General features: G+C 47.2%; 1 pseudogene; it reads left to right on the plus strand.

Moving 5' to 3' along the window:
- The first annotated feature begins 320 nt into the window (after positions 1–320).
- LOC132897576 (cytosolic phospholipase A2 gamma-like) lies at positions 321–21,266 on the plus strand (annotated as a pseudogene).
- The last annotated feature ends 5,732 nt before the right edge of the window (positions 21,267–26,998 follow it).

Genomic DNA, 26,998 nt, shown 5'->3' on the forward strand with positions numbered 1-26,998 from the left:
ACTGTTTGTGCTTGCATTATTGTCATAGTACTGAAGTCAACCAACCATACTGATGCCATTCTGTGGTTCAGCCTAATGTTCCTTTCACTTAATCATCACTTGCATACAGAGGAGACGGACTGAAAAAGCATAATGTATACATTTTTAATATGCAGATTTCACATTGAGTTGCTTGTATTCAAATCACTTAAACCACCTTATTTTGCAAGAAATCACAAACTAATGATTTTTCCATTTGTGTATCATTTGCGGAATAAGGTACACTAAGTTTCGACTCAGTAGAATCCTTGCATGTCACAAATGTTTCCTCATAGGCTACAATGCCCAACATTGCACTGCTGGGCTCTGGGGGAGGTGAGCAAGCCATGCTGGGGTTACTGGGATCACTGGTTCAACTAAAGAACTGTGATCTCCTGGACAGCATAATGTACCTGAGTGGAGTCTCAGGATCCACATGGTACTATCCACACACAAATAGACATGAACAATATAAACTGGTGGACATCAATCAGTGTGTCTCACATCTGTAAATCAGTGAAATACATACAGTATGCTGAAAATCTATGCTAAGTGTACTTCATGGGCTGTGTACTGATGCACTCTACAGAGAACATGTTTATACAGGTATTCCAAGTATCACACAATAGAATAAATCAGTATTATTAGAAATAGATAAATGGATTTGTGACTTATATAAATGAGTTAATATTTGACTTTGAATATTTGAACAATAACTGACTCTTTTGTGTGTGTGGTGTACAGGTGCATGGCATCCTTATATAAAGAGTCAGACTGGTCCAACAAACTGGCTGCTGTGAAGGAGAATATCATTAAAAGGCTTGATGGGTCTGCAGTCAGCTGATCGGATGCTTGGAAAAAACTGAACAAATACTATGACCAGAATGACAACTTCTCCCTGACAGACGTCTGGGCTGTAATGTTTGTCACTATGATCATGAAAGAGGCAAGTGTGTTCAGTAATGAGGTCAGAGAGTCAAGTACATAGACTGAAGAAACCACAATCCGTCTGCCATTGTTTTTGTAGTGTTTATTTAATGTATATATTTGGCCTTATACAGACAAATAAGCATTATCCTGCAGCTTTCTGAAATAAACTGAGAAGTAAAGCCAGATATCACATTAGAAAACTGCACTGCAAGAAAGCACAAAGTAAATGCTCCATGAAAATACCAGCCTGTATTTTTGTGAAGTATATGCTTCACACTTATGACACTGGTTTGAAAACACACTACAAATGATACTGTGCCCAGATTTTCTGTGAAATGATAATTAATATTCACAAATAAAATTCATCTGTGAGTCAATATAAATTGTGCATATTTTCATGTGTAGATTGATGAAAACACTATAAGCGGTCAGAGAGAGAATCACAGCAAAGACCCATATCCCATCTACACTGTGATTGACAAGCAGTGCAAAAAGAAGAAACTGAACCGAGGTTTGTTCTGTGTCCATGTGTGTACCTGTATATGGGGGTAATGTAAGGCCTGTTTGTGTGTGCTTATAAAGTAATTAGTAAGTATAAGGCTGAAATTCTGACAGCATTTTCTGTGCAGATGTCTGGTTTGAGGTTGCGCCTCATGAAGCTGGCTACTCCCTCACTGGTGCATTTGTGGACTCTGCCTATTTTGGGAGTCAGTTTGAAGAAGGACTGTGGCAGTTTGGAGTAGGTGGGTGGAGCACAGAGGACGGCAGGACAGAGATCAGGTTCCAATTTAGCATTTATTGTCACACTTTTCAGTCTAACAGTCACTCAAACAGACACACACGACGGGTGTCTGTTCAGGGAAGAGCCCCTCTGCTGTCTGCTCTCCCTCCTTATATAGAGCGCGGTCACTGGGAAGACACACAAACACAGGTTAATTGCTCTCAGGTGTAGTGATTCTGCCACTCACCTTCCCTGACTCCGCCCTCCTGTCACAGACCAGCGCTTGACCACGCCCCCGCTGCCACATACCCCCACCGGCCGACTCAGGCCGGGTGGCTGTCCGGCCTGCAGCCGACTCCCCCCCCCCTTGACGGGAGAGGAAGTCCGCCATGACCATCTGCGCCCCCGGCCTGTGGACCACCTTGAAATTGAAGGGTTGGAGTGCCAGATACCAATGGGTGATCTGGGCGTTGGCATCCTTCATGCAGTGGAGCCACTGGAGGGGGCGCGTGGTCCGAACAGAGGGTGAAAGGGCGCCCCAGCAGGTAGTAACGGAGGGCGAGGACCACCCACTTGATCGCTAGACACTCTTTCAATTGTGCTGTAGCGCCCCTCACGCACTGACAGCTTCCTGCTAATGTACAGGATGGGGCGGTCCTCCCCCTCCACCTCCTGGGACAAAACCGCCCCCAGCCCTCTGTCCGACGCGTCGGTCTGCAACACAAAAGGGAGAGAAAAGTCAGGGGAGTGTAATAGTGGCCCCCCACACAATGCAGCCTTTACCTCAGAAAAAGCCCGCTGGCATTGCTCCGTCCACTGGACCAGATCTGGTGCCCCCTTTTTAGTGAGATCAGTCAGCGGGCTGGTGACGTCCGAATAATTAGGTATAAACCTACGATAATAGCCAGCCAGCCCCAGGAACTGTCTCACCCCCTTTTTGGTCTTGGGCCTTGGGCAGGCCGCAATTGCTGCGGTCTTGCTAATTTGGGGACGCACCTGCCCGTTGCCCAAGTGGAAGCCCAGATACCGTACTTCCACCCGCCCAATCGCACACTTCTTTGGGTTGGCTGTGAGACCCGCTCGCCTCAGCGACCTAAGGACGGCCCTTTTCCAGGTGCCTCGGCCAGTCATTACTATATATGATGATGTCATCAAGATAGGCGGCCGCATAGGTGGCATGGGGGCGGAGGACCCGGTCCATCAGCCGCTGAAACGTAGCAGGTGCCCCAAACAGCCCAAACGGAAGTGTGACGAATTGGTGTAACCCAAACGGTGTGGAAAAGGCCGTTTTTTCTTGGGATAGTGGAGTCAAGGGGATCTGCCAATATCCCTTCGTCAAATCCAGTGTCGAATAAAAGCGAGCCGTGCCTAGTCGATCGAGCAATTCATCAATACGACGCATTGGGTACGTGTCGAATTTAGACACAGCGTTGACTTTTCTGTAGTCCACACAGAACCGGACCGACCCGTCGGCCTTGGGTACCAAGACCACCGGGCTGCTCCAGTCACTGTGGGACTCCTCGACGATGCCCATTTCGAGCATGGTCTGAAGTTCTACCCGAACCACCTTTTTTTTGTGTTCGGGTAGCCTGTAAGGGCGGCTACGCACTACCACCCCCGGGGGCTTCTCTATGTGGTGCTCTATGAGGTTAGTGCAACTGGGCAGGGGCGAGAACACCTCCGAAAACTCGGTCTGCAACTGGGCGACCTCCGTGAGTTGGGTCGGGGAGAGGTGGTCTCCACAGGGGACCGGAGAGGTACGTGATGCCAATGTCCCTTTTTGAACCTCCGGCCCCAGCTCCGCCTTCTCCGGAACCACCAACGCCACGGGGACCTCCTCATTCCAGAGTTTAAGCAGATTGAGGTGGTAAATCTGTAGCGCCCCACCCCTTTCCGTTCGCCTCACCTCATAGTCGACGTCCCCAACTCGCCGTGTGACCTCAAAGGGTCCTTGCCACTTGGCGATCAATTTGGAGCTCGACGTGGGCAACAGCACGAGTACCTTATCTCCTGGTGTGAACTCTCTAAGGCGCGTACCCTTGTTGTACAGGCGGGCTTGCCGTTCCTGGGCCTGGCGCAAATTCTCCTGAGTTAGGTGGGTAAGCGTGTGGAGTTTTGCGCGCAGGTCCATAACGTACTGAAATTCGTTCTTGCTTTGTGAAGGTCCCTCCTCCCAATTTTCCCGCAGCACGTCCAGGATGCCGCGCGGCTTACGCCCATATAATAATTCGAATGGGGAGAACCCCGTGGAGGCTTGGGGGACCTCTTGCACTGAAAACAACAAGGGTTCGAGCCACTTATCCCAATTACGTGCGTCCTCACTTACGAATTTTTTAATAATATTTTTGAGGGTGCGGTTGAACCGTTCCACTAAACCATCTGTTTGTGAGTGATACACACTGGTGCGGATCGGCTTAATCCCCAATAACCCATACAGTTCGCGCAATGTTCGTAACATAAACGTAGTGCCTTGATCAGTCAGAATCTCTTTCGGGATTCCAACTTGGGAGATGACGCGGAAGAGCGCCTCTGCAATACTGCATGCTGAGATATTGCGCAGAGGCACTGCTTCCGGGTATCGCGTTGCATAGTCCACCAGAACTAATATAAAGCGGTAGCCTCGTGCTGACCGATCTAATGGCCCGACGAGATCCATCCTTATTCTCTCAAATGGGGTCTCGATTAATGGAAGAGGGCGCAAAGGTGCTTTTGGAATGGCCACTGGATTTACTAACTGGCATTCGCGGCATGCTGTACACCACCTACGGACATCGCCGCGAATCCCCGGCCAATAGAATCGGGCCATTATTCGGGCTAGTGTTTTATCCTACCCCAAGTGTACAGCCATGGGATTAAAGTGAGCCGCCTGGAATACCAATTCTCGGTGGCTCTTCGGAATTTAAAGCTGCATGACTCGCTCTTTAGTTTGAGTGTCCTGCGTCACTCGGTATAATCTATCCTTCATAATCGCGAAGTAGGGTAAGGACGGGGTGGCATTCGGCTGGAGCGTTTGACCATCGATTACTCTCACTTGGTCAAATGCATGCCGCAGAGTCTCGTCTCGCGACTGCTCTAATGGGAAATCCGCGAGGGATTCCCCAAGAGAGAGAGGAGGAGCCGACGGCTCCTCACCCTGACGTGGAGATGACATAGACGGCTCTGTGACAGCTGCTCCCACCAAAGTGACACCGGGACCTCCCCCTGTCAAATGGCAGGACCCACTCTTTACTAGGCGTGTCATTAAACCCCGAAATCCCGGCCAATCAGTCCCCAAAATTAAAGAGTGGGTAAGGCGAGGATTAACCGCCGCCTTCACTATAAATTTTTCCCCTCTGAAAATAATGTGGACTGACACCAAAGGGTAGCAGTGAACATCCCCATACACACACAACACCTTCACCAATTGTGCTCCCCCCAATGCCTCGTTTTGAACCAGGCTTTGGCGAATTGAGGTCTGATTACAACCAGAATCCACCAACGCCTGATATGTAGCCCCTTGGATACTCACCGGTATGCGATACACTCCAGCCCGATCGAGGGCGGCCTCTGGCGCGTCGGGGATCCGAACCACCACGCCCACTTCCATTGCTGTGCACTGCTGTTGAAGGTAGCCCGGCTCCCCACAGCGCCAGCAAACCGGCCCGGGCTTTCCCTCTGCACCGGTGATCTGGGGCTCACTCACCTGAGGTGGGGGAGAGACAGACACAGAAAGGAGAAATGGGAGGGCACCGTGGGTGCGGCGGGCCGGCTGGGGTGGTGCCGGCCCCCGCCTCCACGGTGGGGGAATGGGGCGAGGACGGGACACAGGAGGAGGGAGAGAGAGAGAGAGAGAGAGAGAGAGAGAGAGAGAAAAGGAGAGAAGAGAAGATGCCATCTGCTGTCCTGCCGTTGGGACAGCCGCCAAATGGTCCTCCGCCAGCTCGACTGCCTGATCCAGCGATGCCGGGCGGTGGCACCGGACCCACTCCGCAGTTCCTGCTGGCAAGCGAGCGATGAACTGTTCCAGCACCACCTGGTCGATGATTCCTTCGGCGTCGTGGTTGTTGGCCCTCAGCCACCGCCAGCAGGCGTCCCGGAGCTGCTGGCCAAACGCGAACGGCCAGCCGACTTCCTCCAAGTGCAGCGCGTGGAAGCGCTGGCGCTGCTGTTCTGGAGTGTGCCCCACGCACTGGAGGACGGCCCGGCGGAGGTCCGCGTAGGCCAGCTGGCGGTCGGCGGGGAGCTGTAGCGCGGCCAGCTGTGCTTCTCCCGTGAGCAGGGGGAGGAGGCGCGCCACGCGCTGCTCCATCGGCCACCCCGAGGCTTCGGCGACTTGCTCAAAGAGCGTGATGAACACCTCGGGGTCGTCCTGCGGGCCCATCTTGGTTACGGTGAGGGGAGACGGGCCCGCGGTAGGAGCGCTGGTGGACCCCGCCAACGCGAGGAGGTGCCGGAACGCCTGTCGATCTTCTTGCTGGGCCAACACCAGGGCCTTGAACCGCTGTGCCTGCTCCTTTCGGAGGGTGAGTAGCGCCTGGTGCTGGCTTTGCTGGGCCGTGGCGAGGGCGTGGACCAGTTCAGCGAATGGGGAGGACTCCATGGGGCTGTGAGGCTGCTGTGCTCCAGATCCCGGGTTTCGGCACCACTGTGGCAGTTCGGAGTAGGTGGGTGGAGCACAGAGGACGGCAGGACAGAGATCAGGTTCCAATTTAGCATTTATTGTCACACTTTTCAGTCTAACAGTCACTCAAACAGACACACACGACGGGTGTCTGTTCAGGGAAGAGCCCCTCTGCTGTCTGCTCTCCCTCCTTATATAGGGCGCGGTCACTGGGAAGACACACAAACACAGGTTAATTGCTCTCAGGTGTAGTGATTCTGCCACTCACCTTCCCTGACTCCGCCCTCCTGTCACAGACCGGTGCTTGACCACGCCCCCGCTGCCACAAGGACGTTTAGTGAAAAAACAACCTGAGATTGACATGCTGTATCTGCAAGGTATCTGTTACTTCCAGACAACAGAGACTCCAATAACAGAGTCCATTGTTATCACAACACAATATACTATATCCTCAGAATGATTATTTCTCAGTAGTAATTTGCCTCCAAATACCTTAAAATCTAGTGTAGATTTTTTTTCTTTTTTATTTGACTCTAATCCACTGTTCACTGGTTTGATACAGTGAAATGTATTTTAGAGTCACAGAAAAGGAGTTTTAAGTTAACACATAAGTGAAGCCTCTGGCCGAAAGTTTAGAGACATAGAACTGTGACTGAAAGGATGCTGGATTGATTCCCTGGACCAGCAGGAAACATCCTGTTTGAGGATGATGATAGTATTATTTAATAATACTTAGTATTATTTACTATTAACTGCGGTGTGAATGTGAGTGTGAATGGTTGTCTGTGTCTATGTGTCAGCCCTGCGATGACCTGGCGACTTGTCCAGGGTGTACCCCGCCTTTCACCCGTAGTCAGCTGGGATAGGCTCCAGCTTGCCTACGACCCTGTAGAAGGATAAAGCGGCTAGAGATAATGAGATGAGACTATTAACTGCTCCCTGGGTGTTATTGCTGTCCACTGCTCCTTGCTCACTACAGCATGGGTTAAATGCAGAGGATGACATTTGCAGTGGTGATCTGCTCATTATTTTTGTGCAAAAATCAGTACTTTTTTGTTGAAATGTTTTTGCCAGTGTTTCTCTCTGTATATTTGGAACAGACTAAATTCAGACATGAAGACACACATACAACACATGAAAAATACCAAACAAGTAAAAGAAAAAAAAATTCCTCTCGAGTAAACTACAGAGCTGTGCTACTGAGCATTATCTCTTCTTCCAGTTGCTTTTACTCACATTAATATTCATAAATGCACGGCCAACTCTTAATGCAGTCCCATGTCCATTTCCCCTCAAATCTAAGAGAACCAACTGCACAGAGGCTGATGTAAACTTACACACAATGAAAAGAGAGAACTGAATAGAAAATAAATTTATTTTACCCAGTTGTCAGTTTTTGACCAAAAAAAAAAGGTAATAAAATCATGTCTATGAAGGTTCTCTGTTTTCTTCAGGTTCTTCATAAGGTCCTGTGCAGGTTCTCAAGGTTCTTAAAAAATAATTTGACCAGTAACGCATGTCAACAAATTATTGAGTAATATGTATTCTATGAGGGGGCAGCACGGTGGTGTAGTGATTAGCACTGTCGCCTCACGGCAAGAAGGTCCTGGGTTTGAGCCCAGCGGCCGACGAGGGCCTTTCTGTGTGGAGTTTGCATGTGTCTGTGTGGGTTTCCTCCAGGTGCTTCGTTTTCCCCCACAGTCCAAAGACATGCAGGTTAGGTTAATTGGTGGCTCTAAATTGACCGTAGGTGTGAATGTGAGTGTGAATGGATGTTTGTCTCTATGTGTCAGCCCTGCGATGATCTGGCGACTTGTCCAGGGTGTACCCCACCTCTCGCCCATAGTCAGCTGGGACAGGCTCCAGCTTGCCTATAACCCTGTAGAACAGGATAAGCAGCTACAGATAATGGATGGATGGGCATTATATGAGCATGTTAAACACAGAAATGTTATATACAGCCAAGTAAATAAATGATCAAAATTAACCAGAAACCACTAACTGTTTATCCTTCTGATATTTTTACACAGGACTCTGTGGCAGTGCCCTCGCTGATAGACAAGATATACTGAAATGGTTATGGGAACATAAAGGTATTAATGCCTTTTGATTAATATTTCACTCATCTGTTTTATTTATTTTTCCATTTAATGAGTCCGTCTGGACAACTAGACATCTTCAATCTGTAATATTGCAAAATTAACTGCTGTAAGTGCTCAGTTTAATGTATATGTTTTGAATTTCTCTCTCTCTCTTTTACACACGCACACACACACACACAAACACACACACACACACAGAATTACTTCCATTTGCGCAATACTCACACCAGGGCCAAAAGGTGCTCTTAACTCTCGTGGAGCTGAACAAATGTGTTCTGAACAAGGAAGACCCCACAAGCCTAATCATAGAAATGACTGTGCAGCTAGAAGGTACGCTGCTTAGAAATGTTTGTGGCAGCGGGGGCGTGGTCAAGCGCCGGTCTGTGACAGGAGGGCGGAGTCAGGGGAGGTAAGTGGCAGAATCACTACACCTGATGCCAATTAACCTGTTTGTGTGTGTCTTCCCAGTGACCGCGCCCTATTTAAAGAGGGAGAACAGAGAGCAGAGGAACTCGTCCCCAAGCTAGACACCAGTTGCATGTGTGTGTCTGTTGGGTTAAGATATTGTTAGATTGAAAAGTGTGGCAATAAAGCCTTATTATAAACCTGATCTCTGTCCTGCCGTCCTCTGTGCTCCACCCACTCATACCGAACTGCTATAGTGGTGCTGAAACCCGGGAACGTAGTGGAGCACAGCAGCCGATCAGCCCCATGGAGTCCTCCCCGTTCACCGACCTGGTCCACGCCCTCGCCACGGCCCAGCAAAGCCAGCACAAGGCACTAGTCACCCTCCAAAAGGAACAAGAACGGCGCTTCGAGGCCCTGGTGCTGGCCCAGCAAGAAGATCGAGAGGCGTTCCGGCACCTCCTCGCGTCGGCGGGGTCCACCAGCGTTCCCACCGCAGGCCTGTCCCCCCTCACCGTAAGCAAGATGGGTCCGCAGGATGACCCCGAGGCTTTTATCACGCTCTTCGAGCAAGTTGCAGAGGCCTCGGGGTGGCCGATGGAGCAGCGCGCGGTGCGCCTCCTCCCCCTGCTAACGAGAGAGGCACAGCTGGTCGTGCTACAGCTCCCCATCAACCGCCGGCTGGCCTATGCAGACCTACGCCGGGCCGTCCTCCAGTGCGTGGGGCGCACCCCAGAGCAGCAGCGCCAGCGCTCCCGCGCTTTGCGGTTGGAGGAAGTCGGCCGGCCGTTCGCGTTTTGCCAGCAGCTCCGGGACGCCTGCTGGCGGTGGCTGAGGGCCAACAACCGCGACGCCGAGGAGATCGTCGATCAGGTGGTGCTGTAGCAGTTCATCGCGCGCTTGCTGACAGGAACCGCGGAGTGGGTCCAGTGCCACCGCCCGGCGTCGCTGGATCAGGCCATCGGGTTGGCGGAGGACCATTTGGTGGCTGTTCCGGTGGCAGGACAGCAGACAGCCTCTTCTCTTCTCTCCTCTTCTCTCTCCCCCTCCTCCTGTGTCCCGTCCTCGCCCCATTCCCCCACCGCGGAGGCGGGGGCCGGCACCACCCCAGCCAGCCCGCCGCACCCGCGGTGCCCTCCAGTTTCTCCCTTCTGTGTCTGTCTCTCCCCCCCTCAGGTGAGTGAGCCCCCGAACACCGGTGCAGAGAGGAAGACCGGGCCGGTTTGCTGGCCTATGCAATGCGATACCCGGAAGCAGTGCCTCTGCGCAATATCTCAGCACGCAGTATTGCTGAGGCGCTCTTCCGCGTTATCTCCCGAGTTGGAATCCCGAAAGAGATTCTGACTGATCAAGGCACCACATTTATGTCACGGACACTGTGCGAACTGTATGGGTTATTGGGGATTAAGCTGATCCGCACCAGCGTGTATCACCCACAAACGGACGGTTTAGTGGAACGGTTCAATCGCACCCTCAAGAATATCATTAAAAAAATTCCTAAGTGAGGACGCACATAATTGGGATAAGTGGCTCGAGCCCTTGTTGTTTTCAGTGCAAGAGGTTCCCCAAGCCTCCACGGGGTTCTCCCCATTCGAATTATTATATGGGCGTAAGCCACGCAGCATTCTAGACGTGCTGTGGGAAAATTGGGAGGAGGAACCTTCACAAAGTAAGAATGAAATTCAATACATTATGGACCTGCGTACAAAACTCCACACGCTCACCCACCTAACCCAGGAGAATTTGCGGCAGGCCCAAGAACGGCAAGCCCGCCTGTACAACAAGGGTACGCGCCTTAGGGAGTTCACAACGGGAGATAAGGTACTCGTACTGTTGCCCACATCGAGCTCCAAATTGATCGCCAAGTGGCAAGGACCCTTTGAGGTTACACGGCGAGTCAGGGACGTCGACTATGAGGTGAGGCGAACAGACAGGGGTGGGGCACTACAGATTTACTACCTCAATCTGCTCAAACTCTGGAATGAGGAGGTCCCCGTGGCGTTGGTGTCGGTGGTTCCAGAGAAGGCGGAGCTGGGGCCGGAGGTTCAAAAAGGGACATTGGCATCACGTACCTCTCCGGTCCCCTGTGGAGACCACCTCTCCCCGACCCAACTCACGGAGGTCGCCCAGTTGCAGACCGAGTTTTCGGAGGTGTTCTCGCCCCTGCCCAGTTGCACTTACCTCATAGAGCACCACATAGAGACGCCCCTGGGGGTGGTAGTGCGTAGCCGCCCTTACCTGCTACCTGAACACAAAAAAAAGGTGGTTCGGAAAGAACTTGAGACCATGCTCAAAATGGGCATCGTCGAGGAGTCCCACAGTGACTGGAGCAGCCCGGTGGTCTTGGTACCCAAGGCCGACGGGTCGGTCCGGTTCTGTGTGGACTACAGAAAAGTCAATCTGGTGTCTAAATTCAAGGCGTACCCAATGCCTCGTATTGATGAGTTGCTCAATCGACTCGGCACAGCTCACTTTTATTCAGCACTGGATTTGATGAAGGGATATTGGCGGATCCCCTTGACTCCACTATCCCGAGAAAAAACGGTCTTTTCCACACCGTTTGGTTTACACCAATTCTTCACACTTCCGTTTGGGCTCTTTGGGGTGCCCGCTACGTTTCAGCGGCTGATGGACAGGGTCCTCCGCCCCCACGCCACCTATGCGGCAGCCTGTCTCGACGACATCATCGTCTATAGTAATGACTGGCCGAGGCACCTCGAACATCTGAGGGCCGTCCTTAGGTCGCTGAGGCGAGCGGGTCTCACAGCCAACCCGAAGAAGTGTGCGATTGGGCGGGTGGAAGTATGGTTTCTGGGCTTCCACTTGGGCAACGGGCAGGTGCGTCCCCAAATTAACAAGACCGCAGCAATTGCGGCCTGCCCAAGGACCAAGACCAAAAAGGGGGTGAGACACTTCCTGGGGCTGGCTGGCTATTATCGTAGGTTTATACCTAATTATTCGGACATCACCAGCCCGCTGACTGATCTCACTAAAAAGGGGGCACCAGATCCGGTCCAGTGGATGGAGCAATGCCAGCGGGCTTTTTCTGAGGTAAAGGCTGCACTGTGTGGGGAGCCACTTTTACACTCCCCTGACTTTTCTCTCCCCTTTATGTTGCAGACCGATGCGTCGGACAGAGGGCTGAGGGCGGTTTTGTCCCAGTAGGTGGAGGGGGAGGACCGCCCAGTCTTGTACATCAGCAGGAAGCTGTCGGTGCGTGAGGGGCGCTACAGCACCATAGAGAGTGTCTAGCCATCAAGTGGGCGGTCCTCGCCCTCCGGTACTACCTGCTGGGGCGCCCTTTCACCCTCTGTTCAGACCACACGCCCCTCCAGTGGCTCCACCACATGAAGGATGCCAACGCGCGGATCACCCATTGGTATCTGGCACTCCAACCCTTTAATTTCAAGGTGGTCCACAGGCCGGGGGCGCAGATGGTCGTGGCGGACTTCCTCTCCCGTCAAGGGGGGGGGGGGTCGGCTGCAGGCCGGACTGTGCAGCTAGAAGGTACGCTGCTCAGAAATGTTTGTGGCAGCGGGGGCGTGGTCAAGCGCCGGTCTGTGACAGGAGGGCGGAGTCAGGGGAGGTAAGTGGCAGAATCACTACACCTGATGCCAATTCACCTGTTTGTGTGTGTCTTCCCAGTAACCGCGCCCTATTTAAAGAGGGAGAGCAGAGGAGCTCATCCCCAAGCTAGACGCCGGTTGCGTGTGTGTGTCTGTTGGGTTAAGATATTGTTAGACTGAAAAGTGTGGCAATAAAGCCTTATTATAAACCTGATCTCTGTCCTGCCGTCCTCTGTGCTCCACCCACTCATACCGAACTGCTACAATGTTCTATACTGTTAAAAATACATTTCTGTTCTCTAGAAGAGTTAATTTAGATCACAAAAACATTCAGAAATAAAGTCATGAATGAATGGTGCATGAGAGAAGTCTGTAAGTTTATCATAAAACTTGGTAAATGCTTCTTTACTAAGATATGTTTTCCACCACAGGAAAGCTGGATAAACGTGGGAGAGCAATGTTCATCTCTAAAGAAGAGTTACTATATGACCAGAAGCATCAGATACTGAAGGAATACACACTGATTATATGTAAAAATTTCCAAGATTGGTTTGAGGACTCTGAGAGGAGTGAGTTTGTCGAAATCCTCAGTTCTCCAATATTCGGTTCAAGTATTTTGTGAAATATTATATAGATCCATCACCATACCTTTAGATACATGGTTTATTGAAAATAGCTTTTTAATGATAACTTTTTTAAAAATAAATATTTCCTTTTGTTTTTGTTAAAAGTTAAATACCATGAGGGGCGGCATGGTGGTGTAGTGGTTAGCACTGTCGCCTCACAGCAAGAAGGTTCTGGGCTCAAGCCAGGTGGCTGATGGGGGCCTTTCTGTGTGGTGCTTGCATGTTCTACTCGTGAGTGTGTGGGGTTCTTCTGGGTGCTCTGGTTTCCCCCACAGTCCAAAGACATGTAAGTTAGGTTAATTGGTGGTTCAAAATTGACCGTAGGTGTGAGTGTGAATTGTTGTTTGTCTGTGTGTCAGCCCTGCAATTATCTGGTGACTTGTCCAGGGTATATCTCGCCTCTCGCCCACAGTCAACTGGGATAGGCTCCAGCTTGCCTGCGACCCTGTACAGGATAAGCGGCTACAAATAATGGATGGATGTTATACATGATTAATCAGTTGAGAAAGAGTTGATATATCTGACTTAATTACTGAAGTAGATAGGTCCATCCATTATTCATAACCACTTATCCTGTGCAGGGTCAGAGGCAAGCTGGTGCCTATCCCAGCTGACTATGGGCGAGAGGCAGGATACACCTTGGACAAGTCGCCAGATAATTGCAAGGCTGACACACATAGACAAACAACAGTTAACACTCACACCTATGGTCAATTTTGAACCACCAATTAACCTACCGTAACTTGCATGTCTTTGGACAGTGGGGGAAACCAGAGCACTCAGAAGAACCCCACACACTCACAGGTAGAACATGCAAGCACCACACAGAAAGGCCCCCATCAGCCACCTGGCTTGAGCCCAGAACCTTCTTGCTGTGAGGCAACAGTGCTAACCACTACACCACTGTGCCGCCCAAGAAGAGAAGTATCAACTTTTTTTTTACTATAACATTAAAACTAGTATGCTGTGATACTATACTATCATCAAACCATAATATTTTTATAAACAGTTCCAATAAATATTTTAGAAAATGCATGAAGAAAATTAATTTGTGACAACATTAATCCCAGAGTAGGGGAACACTCTATGGGAATTAAATTTTTATTGTCATTTACACAATGTGCAAATGTGCAGGTGCAAGTGTAAATGAAAAGAGGGCTGCGGCCTCACCAAACAGCGAAGTGGTGAGAACATGGCTATCAACAAAAACACGAGTAACAGGGAAGGAAAAAATATCAATAAGAACACAAGAGAACAAAAGACCATCACATATGTGCAAATTTGCATTGACTGAGGTAGTGTATGTAAAGTAGCACTGTACACATTAAGCAGTCGAGCAAAATATAAACTTCTGCATGATAAACATGGCAGGCCTGCAGTGGCAGCAGTGCAAAGCAGAGTCATTTAAAGTGCAGAGATAGGAGAAGGAGGAGGTGGGGTGATAAGAAGTGAGTGGGTAGAGTTCAGTGGTAGCCAGGTTCAGATGTATAACACGTTGGTGGGGGAAGTTGTTTCTGAGCCTGGTAGTGCAGGCTCATTGATGTGAAGTCCAAAAAATTTAAAGCTGAGCACATGTTCCACTTTGAATTCAGTGATGGGGAGTGGCTGCAGCTTTTGGACTTCCTGAAGTCCACAATCAGCTCCTTTGTCTTCTGCACATTTGAGGATGAATTTGTTGGCGGTGCACCATGAGGTGAGGTGCAGGAGCTCGTCCCTGTAGGCTGTCTCTTCATTGTTATTGATTTGGCCTACAATTGTGGTGTTGACCACAAACTTTATTAGTGAGTTTGAGTGCTGGCTTGGCAGGCAGTCATAGGCAAAGAGAGAATAGAGGAAGGTGCTCAGGACACAACCTTGGAGGGCACTTGTACTGAGGGTCAGGTTGGAGGATGTGTACTGAGGGGACAATGGTATTGAAGGCAGAGCTAAAATCAATGAACAGTATCCAAATATGTGGTGTTATATTCCAGATGGGTCAGAGCAAAGCACAGGGCAGTAACAATGGCATCCTCCCTTGACCTTTTGGGATGGTAGGCAAATTGTGTGTTGGTCAAGTATGGGAGGGATGGGGTCTTTTGATGTGGGCCACGACCAGTTTGGGGGTGAATGCTATGTGTTGGAAGTCATTCAGACATGAGGGTGATGATTTCATGGGGATGGAGAAAGTTGAGGTGGTTCTGAGGCATGTGACGACTATGGATTGGGAAAGTGAGAGGTTGAATATTGTGGTGAAGACCTCAGCCAGCTGTTCTTTTATTGTGATGGCCTCAATGCAGAAGGTAATATAAAATTGCACAGTGGATGTACAACCCCGATTCCAAAAAAGTTGGGACAAAGTACAAATTGTAAATAAAAACGGAATGCAATAATTTACAAATCTCAAAAACTGATATTGTATTCACAATAGAACATAGACAACATATCAAATGTCAAAAGTGAGACATTTTGAAATTTCATGCCAAATATTGGCTCATTTGAAATTTCATCACAGCAACACATCTCAAAAAAGTTGGGACAGGAGCAATAAGAGGCTGGAAAAGTTAAAGGTACAAAAAAGGAACAGCTGGAGGACCAAATTGCAACTCATTAGGTCAATTGACAATAGGTCATTAACATGACTGGGTATAAAAAGAGCATCTTGGAGTGGCAGCGGCTCTCAGAAGTAAAGATGGGAAGAGGATCACCAATCCCCCTAATTCTGTGCCGACAAATAGTGGAGCAATATCAGAAAGGAGTTCGACAGTGTGAAATTGCAAAGAGTTTGAACATATCATCATCTACAGTGCATAATATCATCAAAAGATTCAGAGAATCTGGAAGAATCTCTGTGCATAAGGGTCAAGGCCGGAAAACCATACTGGGTGCCCGTGATCTTCGGGCCCTTAGACGGCACTGCATCACATACAGGCATGCTTCTGTATTGGAAATCACAAAATGGGCTCAGGAATATTTCCAGAGAACATCATCTGTGAACACAATTCACCGTGCCATCCGCCGTTGCCAGCTAAAACTCTATAGTTCAAAGAAGAAGCCGTATCTAAACATGTCTGCGCTTCTGGATCGTCTTCTCTGGGCCAAGGCTCATTTAAAATGGACTGTGGAAAAGTGGAAAACTGTTCTGTGGTCAGACAAATCAAAATTTGAAGTTCTTTATGGAAATCAGGGACGCCGTGTCATTCGGACTAAAGAGGAGAAGGATGACCCAAGTTGTTATCAGTGCTCAGTTCAGAAGCCTGCATCTCTGATGGTATGGGGTTGCATTAGTGCGTGTGGCATGGGCAGCTTACACATCTGGAAAGACACCATCAATGCTGAAAGGTATATCCAAGGTTCTAGAGGAACATATGCTCCCATCCAGACGACGTCTCTTTCAGGGAAGACCTTGCATTTTCCAGCATGACAATGCCAAACCACATACTGCATCAATTACAGCATCATGGCTGCATAGAAGAAGGGTCTGGGTACTGAACTGGCCAGGCTTCAGTCCAGATCTTTCACCCATAGAAAACATTTGGCACATTATAAAACGGAAGATATGACAAAAAAGACCTAAGACAGTTGAGCAACTAGAATCCTACATTAGACAAGAATGGGTTAACATTCCTATCCCTAAACTTGAGCAACTTGTCTCCTCAGTCCCCAGACGTTTACAGACTGTTGTAAAGAGAAAAGGGGATGTCTCACAGTGGTAAACATGGCCTTGTCCCAACTTTTTTGAGATGTGTTGTTGTCATGAAATTTAAAATCACCTAATTTTTCTCTTTAAATGATACATTTTCTCAGTTTAAAAATTTGATATGTCATCTATGTTCTATTCTGAATAAAATATGGAATTTTGAAATTTCCAGTTCATTGCATTCCATGATAAATGGAATTTAATTATTTACAATTTGTACTTTGTCCCAACTTTTTTGGAATTGGGGTTGTATAATGGCTGTATGAGAGCCATAAGGGGCTGTGTTATCAAAGCCCCTCATGGGCTTTGTATCATAATTTTGTCTCATAGATTTCTTTGTGGGCGGCACGGTGGTGTAGTGGTTAGCGCTGTCGCCTCACAGCAAGAAGGTTGTGGGTTCAAGCCCCGTGGCCGGCGAGGGCCTTTCTGTGTGGAGTTTGCATGTTCTCCCCGTGTCCGCGTAGGTTTCCTCCGGGTGCTCCGGTTTCCCCCACAATCCAAAGACATGCAGGTTAGGTTAACTGGTGACTCTAAATTGACCGTAGGTGTGAATGTGAGTGTGAATGGTTGTCTGTGTCTATGTGTCAGCCCTGTGATGACCTGGCGACTTGTCCAGGGTGTACCCCGCCTTTTGCCCGTAGTCAGTTGGGATAGGCTCCAGCTTGCCTGCGACCCTGTAGAACAGGATAAAGCGGCTACAGATAATGAGATGAGATGAGAGAGATTTCTTTGTATCATAATTTATCATAAATGAATAGAATAGAATAGAGCACTATACTGGGAGTCACAAAAACCACTGCATCCTGTGTGCTGCCAAACCAGAACCAGAAACCGGACAATCAAGGATCCCATAATATTAATTTAGGGATCATGAGGTATCATTAAGGCCAATTTATGGTGACAACCTAGTCCTCGCAGATGGCCTCGCGGACAGCGTCTGCGTAGCCCCCCCCCACCTTCGCAGACGCTCTGCGCGCACTTCCCAAAAATTGTGACCACCGCAGAAGCCTCGCAGACAGCATCGCAGACAAGAGGGCTCTGATTGGTCCACTCTACATCTGCTGTACACGCACTTCCGCGTCCCTATTTTCCCGGTTTGTTTTGTTTTCACGACCGCCATTTTTAAAAAAACGAGCGAAGATGGAGCAGCACGAAGAGCGGTTGATCGAGGAAGTGAGGAAGTGCGTACATCTATACAACTCCAGTTCTAGTTATTATAAGTAACCAGAGGATAAACACTCCACTAACCACACCCACCAACAACTCCTAGCGATTTCGCGACTTCGTGCCCCCTTGCATTGTGGCGGTGAATAACATCGCGCACGCCCATTACTCCCCGCTCAACGATAAATCACAACTGTCTGCGAAAAGCTATCTGCGAAAGCCTTGTCGCAAGAGCATGCAGAGGCCCTTAAAGGGTGTTGAGATGTAATATTACAAACTGGACAAGGGGCCGCAGCACGGTGGTGTAGTGGTTAGCGCTGTTGCCTCACAGCAAGAAGGTCCGGGTTCGAGCCCCGTGGCCGGTGAGGGCCTTTCTGTGTGGAGTTTGCATGTTGTCCACGTGGGTTTCCTCCGGGTGCTCTGGTTTCCCCCACAGTCCAAAGACATGCAGGTTAGGTTAACTGGTGACTCTAAATTGACCATAGGTATGAGTGTGAATGGTTGTCTGTGTCAGCCCTGTGATGACCTGGTGACTTGTCCCAGGTGTACCCTGCCTTTCGCCTGTAGTCAGCTGGGATAGGCTCTGGCTTGCCTGCGACCCTGTAGAACAGGATAAAGCGGCTAGAGATAATGAGATGAGACAAGGGGCCGGAGAGGAAACCTGAGCAGGATAGGGGAAAATAACTGTTCACATACTCAAGAAAAAAAGAGACAGTTGGAGATGCTGATGTAGCTTGAGCTAGGTAGCCCACAGTATGGTTAACACAGGGCAGCGAGGAGTTGTGAGAGATGGTAGAGGTCCTTGACTTCCAGTAGAATGGCAGGTTTTTAGCACTTTTCAGACCAAGACATCGGAACAGGACATCCTTTTTATAGAATAAGTTTAGATGTACCTTCTCTTAGTGCTGTGGGGACTCAAACCAACTGTGTCCATCGAGCTGCTGAAGATGGAAGTTGTTGTACAGATGATGGACTTGTAGTGAGAGGTTGAAATACTGTGAAAACTTTAAGCGCTTAAACAGCAACTTTGAGAAGTAGAAGAGAAAAATGTCAGTTTAGTGAAGAAATGTTACCATATTTTAACATAAGACGTTGGATCAGCTTGCGGTGGGATGAAGAAAATAGTTTAAAGTCTAAACCAGGGGTTTTCAAAGTGTGGGAGAGTCAGCCCCCCCTCAGAGAGCAAACAACCAACAGCACCCCCCCCCCCCTACAATTTTTGTTGTTGCTATACTTAATATTCCATTTGTATTTAAAAAAAAATGGTTGTTGTACACATTTAAATTTTTTTTCTTTTACACATTTTAAATATCTGTGCTTTTTGAAAACATCTTTTTACACATTTAAAACACGAGCTTTATTAAAACTTTTTTTACACATTTTAAACATCTGTGCTTTTTAAACATCTTTTTTTTTTACACATTTTAAACATCTGTACTTTTTTTAAACATCTTGTTTTACACATTTTAAACATCTGTGCTTTTTTAAAACCTCTTTTTTTTACACATTTTAAACATCTGTGCTTTTTTTAAAACCTCTTTTTTACACATTTTAAACATCTGTGCTTTTTAAAAAACATCTTGTTTTACACATTTTAAACATCTCATAGTATCGTTAGCTAGCACCTCTTGGCAGACAACACACTGTGGCAGTGGAGCATCTTCAGATCCAGTCCATGAAAATCCAAACTTTAAAAAATCATGGTCATACTTCCTTCTTTTTTTGCTTGGCCCAGACTCTGTCTCCTCACTCACTGTAGCTTTAGGTACTAAAAATCGATCCATTTTGTCTCTGGCAAAGGCTAGCTGAAGTTTGCTAAATGTCCGCAATAGTAACTTATTCTGGTTTATTTTTCCTCACGTTGCGCCCCCCCCCCCCCCCCCCCGAAGAACTCTGGCGCCCCCTAGGGGAGGCGCACCCCACACTTTGAAAAGCCCTGGTCTAAACAATTCTGAACCTCCCTTGTACCTATTGACTTGCTGAATGAGAGGAAGGTGGAGATAAAGGCCCGGTCCCACTGCACTTACGGATGCAAAGAGGATGTAAAACGTAAAAAAATCTTTGCCATCCGTTGGAAAACGCTATGCATCCGTTGTGTACTCATTGCATACGTGCTTCATACGCTCTATCCATTGAGCATCCGTCCACTGTGATTTCATCCGCGCAAAAAGTTTTGAGCTGCACAAAACTTTTAGAACGGATGAACTTTCCGCCGTGTACGATGTAAATCCGCGACATATACGAGCAACAAACGTTCTATGTCCGTTATCATCCGTTAAACGTCTGCTGTATCCTCTCTGCATCCTCTGGGCATCCTTGCAACTCACATCCGCTGCAGCTGAAAACGGAAAGAGGGAGGAAAGATAAGGTACATGAAACGTCTATTCATCGTTAGTAGCACGGAAATAGAAAGGATGTAAGCGTATGCATCTCGTATATAAAGTATTCAAAACGGACATCCGCGCAACATCCCCTTTGTTTCCGTTAGGCGTACGTGATGCATCCCCTTCATCCGCTATGCATCCGCTCTTTCTGCTGTGCGTCCGCTTCTCAGTTATCACCGGTAACCCCTTCGGAGCTGTCATCCACTTCCATCCGCTTTCATCCGCTAGGCTTCCTATGAACATGCGTTTAACATCCCCGCTATATAACTACCCACGTCCGTTCTTTTCCGTACTGTTTTCGCAAATTTTCGCCAATTTTGTCCATTTCTGGAGTGGATGAAAACGGATAGAGCCACCCCCGAAATTTTGCTCATCCGCTGTGTCCTTTTTGCATACGTTTTGTGTCCATCGGCCAGTAGGACCGGGCCTTAAGAGAAGAAAAAAAAACACAGTGAAAACTTAATTTAGCAAAAGTTTATTTTGGTATTCATCAATTTCAGGAAGTTATTCATACAACTTGCACATATTTTTATGCTACTGTCAGTGCATCAAAGGTTGATGTATTGCATATTGCTCATTTAAATATCCATTACATTTTCACATTTTTATTAGACTGTGTTCAAACTGAATAACTGGTAATTTACTTTTAAAGAGGCATGGATCCCGTGGATTATACCAAAGATCTTTGAGCTTCTTACAAACTGGACATGGGGAACAACATACAATTTCCTCTACCAAATGAAAGGTAGGCACAAAGGCTTAACTGCAATGGGTGAACCCATTGACAGTAAGTGTAGAAAACAAATTTTGATGTAACTGAATAGCCTTTGCCTTGACCATATAAAAATGTTATTTGTTATTTCCTGTGATTGTTAATATCAGTGGAAGATGTGGACCCCTCTGTTCTGAGTGAGGAAGAGAGAAATTATATGGATGCTTCGCTGCTGAACAACTCTCCTTATTTCCCAATGCTGAGAAAAGAGACACATCGATCTCTTCATCTTCCTTGATTTCAGTTCTGGAGACCCCATGGAGGTAATGCAAACAGAAATGAGCGTACAAGCATACGTTTGAGCACATACACATTTGCATGGTTTAAATGAGTGACCATGTATACAGTGTAGGTCCTCACACGGGGCACCAAAATTATGTAGGTGCAATTGCACTATTAAATCAGTCTCATAAAATATCAGTTCATTAATTTTACTCATCAGTATTTCTATTAATTATTAAATTAATGAATTAATTACTCTAATGATACACTAGATTAGTGAAAGCAATGTGAATTCTTTGATGGCAGAGGAATACTGCAGCAAACCAGACAAGACACAGTTTCTTATAAAATATTTAATGTTTTAAAATGACAAAACCAAGTGAGGATAATACTGATCAGGTACATTCAATAATACGAACAGCAATTTAACAATCATTAGCTTTACCGGATAAAACAGCCTGCCGGCGACGGCCGGGTATGGGCCCGACGCTCCAGTGCCATCCATTTTCAGGGCTAGTTGATTCAGCAGGTGAGTTGTTACACACTCCTTAGCGGATTCTGATTTTGGGGGGGTGGCATGGTGGCGTAGTGGTTAGTACAGTCGCCTCACAACGAGAAGGTTTCGGGTTCAAACCTAGCGACTGTCGAGAGTCAAGTTTATTTGTATAGCGCTTTTAACAATAAACATTGTCGCAAAGCAGCTTTACAGAATTTGAACGACTTAAAACATGAGCTAATTTTATCCCTAATCTATCCCAATGAGCAAGCCTGTGGTGACGGTGGCAAGGAAAAACTCCCTCAGACGACACGAGGAAGAAACCTCGAGAGGAACCAGACTCAAAAGGGAACCCATCCTCATTTGGGCAACAACAGACAGCATGACTATAAATGTTAACAGTTTTAACATGAAGACAGTTTCGTTGATGTTGTAACTCTTCATCGATGGACACTTGAGTGCAAAACTGTTCATGACAACTGCAGTCCGAAAGTTAGCAAGTCAACTGTAGTCCTCAGCCATAAAAGCATTACTGTAAGAGTCCAGAGCATCCTCCAGGTGTAACTTTCAACTGTCCTCATGGGGCCATCCTCCACAAGAGCAATGCGATGAGACTCCAACCAGACACAGGGCACCAGGATGGATCAAGCAGGTCTGAGGAGCAGAAGAGGTCAGCATCTCGATCCCAGGACCGACATGTAACTCAGAGGGACAGATTTGGGGGGGGGGGGGGGGAGAGAAAACACAGGTTGTTAGGTATGCCCTAAAAATGACAAGTATTAATTCTGTGTGGTAGGCTCGCAGAGACGAGAGTCTTGACATCAGGCATAATATGGTACACAACAATGGCATGTAAAAATGGTTAAAAAAATAGCATGACCTGCTCTGACTGGACGCTTGATTGGGTGATGGGAGCACACTCCTCAGCAATGATGGGATGCAGATGGGACCCTTAGGGCTGGCCAAGACAATTCAGTTACATTTCACCGGGTCTGGGACATGCGACAGAATGTATGACGGCAGATTCCCTGCAGGCTACGAGAGCCTTTCTGTGTGGAGTTTGCATGTTCTCCCCGTGTCTGCGTGGGTTTCCTCCGGGAGCTCCGGTTTCCTCCACAATCCAAAGACATGTAGTTAGGTCGACATGGGGCGGCCTTGGGCTGAAGTGCCCTTGAGCAAGGTACCTGACACCTGACTGCTCCCCGGGTGCTCTGGTGTGGCTGCCCACTGCTCTGAGTGTGTGTGTGTGTGTGTGTGTTCACTGCTTCAGATGGGTTAAATGCAGAGGATGAATTTCACTGTGCTTGAAGTGTGCATGTGACAAAGGTTTCTTCTTCTTCTTAACAATCAAGGCACAAAATGATGATATGAAGGAGTAATATTGTGTGTGTATGTTTGCAGGTAAGTGAAATCGTGCGAAAAAGGTGCGGGAGGGGACCGTAGGCACTCTGTGTGACTGATTAGACAAAGGATTTTAACAAAAGGCGCATAAATAATCATTGGCCCGCACAGGGCTCAAACCCACAATCTTGGTATAATCAGCACCATGCTCTAATGAGCTGAGCTAACTGGCCCTTAGTTTAGCCATGTCTGAATGCTCAGATGTGTAAAAATGGTGCATGGTAAGCAAGTGTAAGAGAAATAGAGGTAAAGAGAGATAGGGCAATGCAAAATCTATCAACCAGAGTGACACTGAGAAATAAAATAACATAGATCAAACCAAAAGTTTGATCATCTGTTGACCTAAGGTTGACCTTAGATTTAAATAGAACTTTTCATATAAACTAATCAAACTAAGACTAACATTGCCCAAATGCCAGCCTTACTTGGGACCACTCTCACATGGCAGCATGAAGGAGTTCATCAGTGATCCTCCATTTTGGTGTATTCTCCTGAAGAGTGGAGCACAGCTTCAATTCAGTTTAATGCAGATCTCCTATGCTGCAAAAGTCCTTCCTTGGCAGGATCTCATTGATCCAAAAGGTCCTTGGTCAAAAGTTTGTTGGCTGAAGACGTGGAGGGAATCGTTCGCCTCCAATCTTCATTAGCATTATTACAGTGTAGTAATAACAGTAGCCAGTTTCAAACACAACAAAAGCGAAACAATGCGACTGAGGTCTATTTTTTTTTTTTAAACAGTGGTCAGTGGTCCGTACAGCAACGCATGTTTATCCCTTTGTTTCTTCGCTTCCGCCTGCAGGCCATAGTGTCTCTTTTTACCAACGGTGAATTGGTCGGAGAGTGTCGGTCAGAGCGAGCTGAGGCGCATCTGGTTTTGGTAGGACGGCAGAGGAAAAAGATGGGATCCCTGTTCTTTAAATAAAACAGGGTGCCCACTCACACCTGATTGTCATCCCATTGATTGAAAACACCTGACTCTAATTTCACCTTCAAATTAACTACTAATCCTAGAGGTTCACATACTTTTGCCACTCGCAGATATGTAATATTGGATAATTTTCCTCGATAAATAAATGACCAAGTATAATATTTTTGTCTCATTTGTTTAACTGGGTTCTCTTTATCTACTTTTAGGACTTGTGTGAAAATCTGATGTTGTTTTAGGTCATATTTATGCAGAAATATAGAAAATTCTAAAAAGGTTCACAAACTTTCAAGCACCACTGTACCTCGACCTTGATGACACCCTTTCATGAAAGTGCCTTACAAGTAAGCGAGATACATGATGGCCCTTTGGAAGGATGGCAGTATGTTTGACATGAGGATGCAGTGTTGCTTGTGTGAGTCTACCTCCCACCCTCAAGGTACCATGAGCATCAACAAATGGACTGAGCTTATATAACCTGGACGATCGTTTGGCTTTAACCTCTTTGTTTTGTTTTAGAGACTTTATTTCCTCCTTGAAGACTTCTTCCTGCACCTTCTGAATGATGAACATCTCAGTATCCTTTCTCTCCTCAAGCATTGTAGAGCCATTGGGTGTTTTTTCCAGACCTTTGGCACTCCTTGCACAACGTTTGAGTCTTGCTATGGCCTGCAGAGCTCTGCTCCAATCAGAGAACTTCAAGTGGTCTAAGAGAGATTTTTGCTCCTTGACCTTGGTTGTGTGGACTTGTGCCCTTCTGACCTCTGGATCTTTGTCAATTTCTGCCACCATAACTTCATCTTCTTCTGGAAGCTCTTGCTGCCAGAGGAAATTTGGTCCTGCAAACCAGTTGGATTCTACAAGCTCCTTTGCAGTGAGCCTGCGAGAAGCGTGATCAACTGGGCTGAGCTCTGATGCAACATATCTCCACTGATTAGGCTGAGTACTTGACTTTATCTGCTGAATTCGATTTGCCACGAATACATGGAACCGTCTCGCTTCATTATTAATGTAACCAAGCACAACCTTGGAGTCGGTCCAATAGTATTCACAGATCTCTTGCACCTCCAACTCTTTTTTTCAGCAGATTTCCAATTCTTGTAGCCACAACCGCAGCAGACAGCTCCAATCTTGGAATTGTTGTGACTTTAGTCAGGGCAACCCTGGCTTTTCCCATAACAAGAATGCAGTATACTTCACCTGACATGGACACGGCTCTCAAGTATGAGCATACGCCATAGCCCGTTAGGCTCGCATCAGGAAAATTGTGCAGCTCATATTGCTGGACCTCTTGAAATGATGATGGCAGATAGCAACGGGGTACCTTCATGGCAGACAGGTCTGGGAGGTCTTGAAGCCAAGCTTCCCAATGCAGCCTGAGGTCATCGGGAAGTGGATCATCCCACCCTACCTTGTCACGGCACATGCTTTGCAGTATCTTCTTCCCAACTAAGATGAAGGGTCACACAAACCCAAAAGGATCAAAAATTGAAGCCACTGTTGACAAAATTCCTCTTCTGGTAAAGGGATTCTGCTTCACAATCACTCTGAATTGGAACGTATCAGAGATAATGCACCACTGTATCCCCAGGGCACGTTCGATTTTCGGCTCTCCTAACGCAAGGTCAAAGTCAGCTGCACCTTCTGCACATTCAGTCTTTGGAATAGTAGCAACTACCTTCTTATTGTTCGAGATGAACTTGTGCAATCGTAGCTTCCCAGAAAGGCAGAGGTCTCTGGCCTCTCTCACAAGCTCAATAGCCTCTGCTTCTGTCTTCACACTCGTCAACCCATCGTCTACACAGAAGTTGCGCTGAACAAAGTTTACTGCAGCTTGACTGAACTTGTCTTGACCTTGGGCAGCCAGATGTTTCAAGCAGTGATGGGAATAACGGCGTTAGAAATAAACGGCGTTACTAACGGCGTTACTTTTTTTAGTAACGAGTAATCTAACTAATTACTTTTTACATCGTTATAACGCCGTTCCCGTTACTTACAATAAAATACTATGCGTTACTTTATTAAAGCTGTTCTCATCTGGCACGCTGCTCGTTCAGCCTTTCTTTACTCTGCTTTAGTGTGGGGCGGGGAGACACGAGACAACGGCACAGTAAGCCAATCAGAGTAGATTTGGACAACATACGTGGGTAGGCCACGCCTACTGCACTACTGCGCGCTCTTTCAATCAGAAGACACAGCGATGGTGAGCGGTCAGCCCAGCACTGCGCTTTCACATTGGAAATACAGCCATTACTTTTCATTACTTGAAATAAAAGGCAAGAGTGTTTACGTGCAATGCACATTATGTCGAGGAACAAAGCGTTTGTCCTCGTCAGTGGCCAGTAATTAGTAACAATTTTAATAACTACAAAAATATATTACATTTGATAGATGTCTTATCTCACATTGTCCCACAAAAATATTAATATAGTGTAGATAACATTACTAATTGGTTCTGTTAAGTGTCCATTTCAGTCATTAAACACATTTAACATTCACTTTTATTATGATTACACTAATTTAATTTTTTTTTGAGGGGGAACAAAATGTAACGGAATAATTACTTTCTCTGGTAATTAGTTACTTTTATGACAAAGTAACTCCGTTAGTAACTCAGTTACTTTTTGGGAAAAGTAACTAGTAACTATAACTAATTACTTTTTGAAAGTAACGTGCCCAACACTGGTTTCAAGCCAAAGTTTGCACATCCTGGAGAGGAAGCAGCTCCGAACAAATGGACTCTCATTTGGTACACAGCTGGTGGAGTGTCCAATTCACCATCTGTCCACCACAAGAAGCAGAGGTAGTCTTGGTTTTCCTGTGCGACATGAAACTGATGGAACATATGCTCCACATCACACATGATTGCTACTTGACCCTTCCGGAACCAGCACAAGACACCTACAAGAGTATTTGGGAGGTTGGGTCCTGTCAAGAGATGTTCATTCAAGTAAGTTCCTTGGAATCTTGCAGAACAATCAAAGACTACC

This window comes from Neoarius graeffei, chromosome 14 (genome assembly GCF_027579695.1).
Source record: "Neoarius graeffei isolate fNeoGra1 chromosome 14, fNeoGra1.pri, whole genome shotgun sequence".
NCBI lineage: Eukaryota > Metazoa > Chordata > Actinopteri > Siluriformes > Ariidae > Neoarius > Neoarius graeffei.